Below are 9,416 nucleotides of genomic sequence, written 5' to 3' on the forward strand. Positions count from 1 at the left end.
GTTTTTATTTGTTTCAATGAAAACTCTGCTTAAATAATTCCCGCTGCGCATCAGGTTATGGTGCCCAGAGTTTTATGGATGGCGAATTGCTAAAGCTGGAGAATCGGGTTGCTGTCGGTGAGGAGCTTGAAGGGACTGAAAGTCCTGTAGTGAGGCCGCATACAGAAGAAACAGACCCGGTGCACCAAGGAGCAGAAGCCATGTCAGCTCAGCAAACTGCGCAGCTTATTAATCTTGGCAACACTGCCCAGATGGAACATCTGAATGATAAAAACTATTTTACTTGGGCTCTCAAGCTTGAATTAGTTTTAAAACGTGATAAACTTTGGCACTGTGTAAAAGATGGTTTGAATCCATAACCCTCTGAGAGAGAACGTGATGAAGATGATAGAGCCAGAGCGCAAATTTTGTTGGCTCTAGAGGAACCACAGGTTCTGCACATTGCAGATTTAGACTCTGCCAAACAATATTGGGATTGTCTATGTCAGATACACCTGTCTGACAGTGCTGGCTCAATAATTGGACTAACTAGGAGGATGTACAGAACTGTGCTACCTGAAGGTGGGTGGTTAACCACACACCTCCAGACTTTGCGCATGTTATTCCTCCAGTTGCAAAGGAGAGGTAAAAGCTTCCCAGACCTGGATCAAGTCTATATCCTGCTATCCAGTCTTCCACCAAGTTTTAATATTGTGATAGCTTCTCTTGAAAGCATGAGGCAAGAAGATTTATCAATGGCGTATGTAACAACCCGTCTACAGGAGGAAGCTGAAAAGCGCGTGGAAAAGCTGATTGAGAAGGCTGACCGGGGGAGTCGCACTGCCAGCCAGAGACCCAGATTCTCAGGAGGAGATGGGATCAAAGAATGCTCCACGGATCATGCCATGTTGGTGAAGAAATGTTTTTGGTGTCACAAGTTTGAACACATGAAGAAGGATTGTCATGAAAATCCCAGCAAGAGCGAGTGGTTCACGTGAGACGCTTTTCTCGGCCACCGCAAGAAAAGAAAAGAACTTTTTTCCACACAGCTAAATTTTGGACTCTGGTTCTGCCAGAATCATAATGAACAGCCCTGACTGTTTTACAATGTTCAGCAAATTTCCAAAAGGCAAGGACAGCATTTGTCTTGCCAATGGGCGGCATTGTCCAATCTCAGGTATAGGTACGGTTTATCTACCATGTCTGGGTACAGAATTGAGCAATGTGTTGTTTGTTGAAAAATTAGAATTTTCTTTATTGTTTTCATGCCTTACAAAGGTTGGTTTTGCATTTATTTTTGAGGGTGATGAGTGTTTTATTAAGAAGCAGGGCAAGGTAATTACTTCTACAAAAATGGTGGATGGCTTGTACTATTTACAGTATTCTCCACCCAGTGAAGGGGTCACTAATATATCTAAAGCTGGAAAAAAATGATGTGTTGATAACTGAACTACGTCAGCAAAACTCTAATTGCCCGCATAAAAACTGCATCCCTGCTCTACATAGAAAAATGGGGCATGCAAGTTTCAAATATCTGGTGAACATGCAAAAAATATGTAAAGGTTTAAAAGTTAACCAGTGCAGCACAGACCTTGATTGTGCTATTTGCAAGCAAGCAAAATCAAAGTTGCAACCTATACCAGGTAGAAGTGATAGAATTTCTACACATGTTCTGCAACTTGTTCATTCTGATTTAATTGGTCCTTTTCCAGAGAGTGAGGGAGGATCTAAATATGGTCTAATTATTGTGGACGATAAAATGAGATATTCATGGTTATATTTGTTAAGAACAAATCAGAATGTGCTGATGTTTTTAAGTCCTGGAAGGTATGGGCAGAAAAACGTTTTCAAAGGCCAGTTATTCAACTCCAAAGCGACTGAGGAGGTGAATATTTAAGTAATTATTTCCAGGCATGGCTTAAATGTCATGGAATAATGCATTGTCTTACATGTCCAAATAGACATTGGCAAAATGGAATTGCCGAGAGACGTGTGGGTGTCATACAAATTGTAAAGGACAGTTTATTAACTGATGCTGGATTGCAAAAGGATGCAAAGCTATGGGGAGAAGCTCTCTTGTCTGCAAATTGTTTAGTGAATCGTACTTTCACTACTACCACGGGTGATATTCCATACAGAATGCTTTTTGGGAAAGAACCAGATTATCCAGGTTTACATGTGTGGGGGAGTTGGGCTTTTGTTCATATCCCCAAGTCTCTGAGGCGTAAAGGTGAGCCTAAAACCAGCAAGCTAGGTTTTATTGGCTATCAGGGTTATTCCAGCAAACATTATCGTTTTGCTTTGGGCCATGGCCAAGTACTCATTTCACAAAATGCTGAATTTGCTGAACAGGATAGGTGGGAACAGGTTCATGCCAATCCTAGTATTTTAGTTCCTCTATCAGTACAACCACAGGAGCCTCTCAGGCAGCCAGCTGCTGAGGAAAGGCTAGAAAGTGAGAAAAAATTGCTCTCAGACACTGACACTTTGCAAAGTGCCACAAGCAGTGAATCAGAGGAACAACAAAATGATGAGCTGGAGGAGCAACAAGAGGAGGGAAGTCCAGTGGTTATTCCTAGGAGGTCCACAAGGACTACCAAGGGCATTCCCCCTGATAAATTGACTTTTGCTGCAACAAAAGTGTGTCATGTTAATTGTTCAGAGCCACAGGATTTTGCTCAAGTTCTGAAACTACCTTCTAAGGAACAAACCCAGTGGTTTGATGCCATGAAGGAAGAGTTAGAATCATTCAAAGAAAATAAGGTTTACACACTAGCCAAATTGCCACCAGGTGAAATGTTAATTTCTAGCAGGTGGGTCTTTAAAAGGAAGACTCGGGTATCAGGTGATACACGTTTTAAAGCTAGGCTGGTAGCAAAAAGTTTTGCACAAAAGCCAGGAATTCACTATGATGAGTATTTTGCGCCCACTGCCAAGGCGGAATCAGTGAGGCTTGTTTTGCCTGTTGCAGCTGACAAGAAATTGAAAGTGAGTCATTATGATATTACTACTGCATATCTAAATGCTCCTCTGGACCAGGTGATATACATGTGACAACCTCCAGGGTTTGAGGAAGGGAATGATTTAGTATAGAAATTAGACAAAGCTGTCTATCGTCTTAAAGCAAAGTGCTAAATGCTGGAACGATTGTATAAACACACAACTCTTAAATCTTGGATTTAAAAGAAGTGTTACTGATCCTTGCTTGTATACAAAAGGCTCAGGTAATGATTACATATTGGTTTTGATTTTTGTAGATGATTTGGTGGTGGCAGGTAGTTCCACAGGCAAAATTCAAAAAATAGCAAATCAGTTGGGGAACCATTTCGAAGTGTATAAATAAGTTTGTTTTTTATGTTTATGCTACTGCTCTCTAGGTCTTTGGGGGAGTGTCATGTGACAAAGACGCATGAGAGCAGGAACAGCTGTTGGAGTCTAACTGCCATAACTGCCATTCTAGTCTGTAACTGTCTTTCAGTGCTGTGTGAGTTACTTACTTTGACTGTGGTGACTAGTTTCTCTCAGGGTGTGTGCCTGTATAGAGAAGAGCCTGTATTCTATAGGAGATCTATTTTTCAGAAGAAGTTTATTTTAAGCTTAATAAAAGTTTTTATTTGTTTCAATGAAAACTCTGCTTATATAATTCCCGCTGCGCGTCAGTTCTCCCTTCCCAAATAATCAAAATCCCACCATTTATTACCTTCTAGGGTTTTTTTTGGGGGGGGGCCCAACCTATAGCAATATAATTATAAACGAGCCTCTTACATATGCACCTTACATATGTTTACAAACTTAATGAGAGGTGTGAGCTTGCTTTTGTTTGGTAATCTCATTTTTATTAGGTGTAACATGAGACAAACAAACTCTTATCTCCTCGTCAACACAAATAAGCACTTCTCTTTTCTAAACTTTCATATTTGTCAGAGTTGAATATGTCAGCGTTTCTTAGTACAGAAAGTATTGATCTGATGTGTAGAGAGCTTTCCTATTCTGATTAGTTCAACAGGGTTCTAGAAGGTTTCTTCTCTTTGCGAAAGAAGGTTTTCTTTCTATGTGAAAGAAACAGGCAGAAGGTTTTTGTTTGGGTTATTCCTTCAGAGAAGCTGAGTACAGCTAGTTGAAACTGGTTCTGTTACCCTCGCTTTCTCTTTTCTATCTTTTTAGTATTGTGTTCTGTATGCTGCAGTGTTAAAGTTTAGACTGTAAGTTTTATCGTATGTGCTGCAACTGGATTTTTTTTTAATGGACTGTGTCAATCCTGAATGTTCTGGATTTGTGACCATCATGCTCATTTTCCTTAAGTTTTTTCCTCCTCCGGTGCTGGCGTGACAGAAAATCCCTGTTCACAACAATATACTGTATTGTGGAGATTGTAGAGTAGCCAATAAATAAGTAAACAGGGCACAATCGGCTTGCAAAGTCTATAAGCAGGTGAACAAGGTTGTACAAGCTCGATTATTGCTAAATTTGTCACCATCCCTAGTTATAAGTGAAGGAGAAGAATGTTGCTGTTACCTTCTTTAGATCCAAGTCTGGCACCATCGGAATGGGTACAGGAACCTCGTATTTATCAACTGCTGAGCAAGTGCCAGCGAACACAATAATAATCAGCACACCGTTCATCCTTGCAAGGCTTTGCAGCAGTTCAGGAACGTTTGCAACTGCTGCAGAGACCTTGGTTCTTCAAGCGATGCCTGGATTTATATCCCTCTGCTTATGTCCCCAAATTTCATCCAAGGCAGTACAGCTCTGCAATTAAAAAAGGTCGTGGGGTGTTTGAGAGAGAGAACCAGGTGATTCTCAGAACTAATTGTTATCGGTGGTGAGTACATTTTCTAAAAACCCTGGAACACTCTGCCCATCAATGATTGTTCTGAAGGACTCCAAGGCCTGTGGCCTCCCCTGTTATTTGTGGGTGGTGGTTTATGGTGAACTTCACCACCAACGGAGGCCTGGGCTGTGATCAAAAGGAGCCGAGAGCCAGTTTTAACTAATGTTAGAATAAGGTTTGCACCTCCAGACCACATTCCTCACCAGGAACATCCCTGTGGGAGGCACTGTGGGAACAAAGGAAATTCAAGTTGTGTTGGCCTCTCCTCTTTCCTTCATCCCCCCCCCCCCCCGCTTCTGGCAGATGTGGCGCTTGGAGATGCGTGCTGTTCATGTTACGGACAGGCCTCCGCAATGGATCCCATCCGTAACACAAGGTACCACTGTATAATGAATTGGAAAAGATCTTTAAAATATCCTTTGTAAAAAACAAACAAACAAACAAACACTAGAGGCTTTCCTTTTGGGAATTATAGAAGCAGAACTACCTAAATTGTGTAGAAATTTATTTTTGTATGCTACTACAGCAGCAAGAATGTTACAGTACTTGCCCAAAAGTGGAAAGTAGCAGAAGTCCCAGTACAGGAAGAATGGATACAAAAACCCATGGAATATGCACAAATGGCGAAACCTAGCAGAAGAATAAGAAATCAAGATAACAAACTTTTTATAAAAGAATGGAAATGGTTTATTGAATATTTACAGATAAATTATAAACAGATAAAAACATTAGTGGGATTAATGTAATAACCTGCAATTTTATAAGAGTAGATATATTAAGTAGTGGGTGGACATAGCAGACGACACAGTGATTCTCCAAGCAGCTCTCTTTATTCTCAGGCTGGAACAGAACTGAACTGAAGGGCTGAGCCAGCCCGCTTATATAGTACTCAGTAACATGTAACGGTAACAGCTTTCTCCAGCTACCCTATCCGTCAACGGCACTATCAATCCTTCATTTGCATGTTGTGGACCTGAGTGAGAACTGCAGGGCAGCAGAGTGAAACTATATACACAACACCCCTAGTGGCCTAGGTGAGAACTTCAATACATAACAATATATCTACAGTAGATAAAGAAATGAGTAAGTTAATCAAATTTGGATATGCAGAAGACAGAAAAAATGAATTTAAGGAACCTCAGGAAGAGGGGGATGGAGGTCAAAATTTGAAATCTTAAATTGAAAAGGAGGGTAGTAATACTTCGGCACCAATTTTGTGACAGTTTACTTATAATGTCCAGCTGGCATTATAAGTTCGTTCATGGGTTGGAGGTGCATGATGGAAGTGGTCTTTCGGCAAAACTGATGCTTCCTCTCTCTTCCACCAAGGCACTTGAGGGAGAGGAAACTTGATGGAGCTGGTCTGTCACAACAAGAGCCAGCCCACCCATAAGGCAATGCAAAGCGAGCATCTCAGGCAGCCGGATCCAGATTGGAATTCACCGTGCCAGGAACCAATAACATCATTCAATTAGAATCATTTACCACCTGTGACTCCCGAGGGGTTGTGTATGTAATCCAATGCAGTTGTGGCTTGTGGTATGTTGGAAGCACTGTTGCGTCCAGTTAAAACAAGGATATTAGAACATAAAAATCCTATTTTAAATAAAGTCATGGAGGCACCCCTTACTTCTCACTTTAATGAAGTTAATCACAATGCTGCTGACTTCCAATGGTTTGTAATTTACAAACACAACACCCTAGAGATGAATGGAGATGTATTAAAAAAGAAGTTGCATCAAAAAGAGGCTTATTTGATTTATAGATTTGGTTCTCTAGCTTCTTCAGGCCTTAATCTTTCCATTGATTTCAGTTCCTTTTTGTAATTTGTCTTTATAAATCTGTATTTTATGGCATGAATCCTCTGTATCGTATTCTGTTCTGGATCCATATTGGCAGCAGATCCTGTGTCCAGGGCAGCTGTCTACCAGTTCCATCTGGTACGCAGGCTGAGACCCTACCTGCCTGCAGACTGTCTTGCCAGAGTGCTGCATGCTCTAGTTATTTCCCGCTTGGAGTACTTGCAGGGATGTCCAACAGGTCGATTGCGATCTACTGGTAGATCCCCTGGAGGTTAAGGTAGATTGCAGTCTCTTGGGAGTTGGCCACCCCTGGACTACAGCAATGCACTCTGCGTGGGGCTACATTTGAAGGTTGCTTGGAAACTGCAATTAATCCAGAATGCCGCAGCTTGAGTGGTGACTGGGAGTGGCTGCCGAGATATAACACTGGTCCTAAAGGATCTACACTGGCTCCCAGTACATTTCCAAGCACAATTCATATTGTTGGTGCTGATCTTTAAAGCCTTAAATAGCCTCGGCCCTGTATACCTGAAGGAGTGTCTTCACCCTCATTGTTCTGCCTGGACACTGAGGTCCACTTCCAAGGGCCTTCTGCTGGTTCTGTCACTGAGAGAAGCAAAGTTACAGGGAACCAGGCAGAGGGCCTTCTCAGTGGTGGCACCCTCCCTGTGGAATGCCCTCCCATCAGATGTCAAGGACTATACAACTTTTAGAAGACATCTTAAAGCAGCCCTATATCGGGAAGTTCTTAATGTTTGATGTTTTGTTGCGCTTGTATATGTGTTGTGAGCTGCCCAGAGTGGCTGGGGCAACAAAACCAGATGGGCAGGGTATATATATATATATATAAATTATTCATCATCATCATCATCATCATCATCATCATCATTATCCAGTCTCTAAGGAATGCATCACCTGCTGCTGCCACCATGGTAGCAGCAATGGCTCTGGCGTGAAGAACAATAAGAACAATATTATAAAATAATTTTTCTTCGTCTTTGTGCACGTTCAGTAGTAAATATGGATACCCCCCCCTTTTCCCTTCCCCATTCATTCCATGTGTACACAAGAAACAACAAAAACCAAGCTATACAAAAATACATACATACATTGCAAAAAGGGTCAACTGTGAGCAATTATAGCTTTTAAAGCGGCAACTTCTACCAACTGCATGACTTCATACTGAAAACAAGGAAAGCCTGAAACATGAGAAAAGAGGCCCCGTGGAAGGGGAGGAAAGAGAGGAAGCATTTTTCCAGCTGTTGGGCTTAGGAATTTCATGTTTGGGTGTGTAATAGCAGTCAGTAATCACCACCACCCCACAGACATACAGTGATCTGGAGGTTAAATCAGCGAATTTTGACATGGCCAGAGGTTTTCTGTGAAAATCTTTTGGCTACAGTTCAGCTTAGGAAACAGAACATAATGGAATTCTAGGAAGTTTTGTACACCTCTACTCAAGGCACCTCAGAAACAGAGGTGTCACATGGACTCCAGTCCTAGCTCTACCTGACTAAACTTCTGTCCCTGGTTTCCACCTCCTCCTCTCTTTAACTGCCCATTTGGCCAGGTAGCCCTCATCCCTGAAGACCTAGAATGGCTGGCTGAAGAAGACATCCTCAGAGCCTCAAGACAAGGTGCAATCCAGTGACAGCAGCTTCACTACTACTCAAGTACCGTAAATGAAGTGGCTTTAAAAGAGGGGTAGACAAATTCATGGCTCATACAGCTATCAGCAGCAGCCAAGTTCTACCGCCGCGGTCTCTGAATGCCAGTTGCTGCAAACCACAGGAGAAGCTCTCGGGTCCTGTTTTCAGACTTTTCATGGGCATCTAGTTGGCCATTGTGAAAACAGGATCCTGGACTAGATGGGCCATTGGCCTGATCCAGCAGAGCTCTCCTTATGTCTTTATGAAAGCTAAAACTGACCCATGTTGCCGGCCTCTCATTTCATGCTGTAACTGTGGGACTGATTTTTAACCGTTTCCCAACAAACAAACAAACAAACAAGGCAAGAAAAGCATTAGCCCAGACTTCTCCCTAACATGCTAAATTGTGGTTTTCTTTTCTTTTTTATTGTGTAGGAAAAATATTATAAGGGAACCAAGTCAAATCTTTCCCAATTTGCAATGTTAAACAACATGGATTGGGGATTGACATATATGTCCGTTTCAGTTTCTCAGCTTTCCAGTTTCAGATTTTCTTGTTTGCTATATTTCTGCATCAATTCTTACGATTCCCCCCCCCAAAGCATTTTAGTGTGCATTTCTCCTAAGACAAATTTTTCAGGCAATATTTCCTAAGACAATGCATTTTTATATGTTATTTTCACTTACTACTAATAATAACAATAATAACAACAATAATTTTATTATTTATGCCCTGCCCATCTGGCTGGGTTTCCCCAGCCACTCTGGGCAGCTTACAGCACATTAAAAATTGTAAAAAATTAGATATTAAAAATTTTCAATACAGGGTTGCCCTCAGATGCCTTCTAAAAGTCAGGTAGTTGTTTATTCCCTTGACATCTGATGGGAGGGCGTTCCACAGGGCGGATGCCACTACCAAGAAGGCCCTCTGCCTGGTTTCCTGTAACCCCACTTCTCGCGGTGAGGGAACTGCCAGAAGGCCCTCAGCACTGGACCTCAGTGTCCTGGCTAAACAATGTGGGTGGAGATGCTCCCTCAGGTATACTGGGCTGAGGTCGTTGAGGACTTTAATGGTCAGCACCAACACTTTGCTTTTTATACACATTTTCACCTAGTATATGTATTTTTGTAAACATTTTTTGGTTGAAGAACTGG

The sequence above is a fragment of the Lacerta agilis genome, chromosome 16, assembly GCF_009819535.1.
Source record: "Lacerta agilis isolate rLacAgi1 chromosome 16, rLacAgi1.pri, whole genome shotgun sequence".
NCBI classification, from domain to species: domain Eukaryota; kingdom Metazoa; phylum Chordata; class Lepidosauria; order Squamata; family Lacertidae; genus Lacerta; species Lacerta agilis.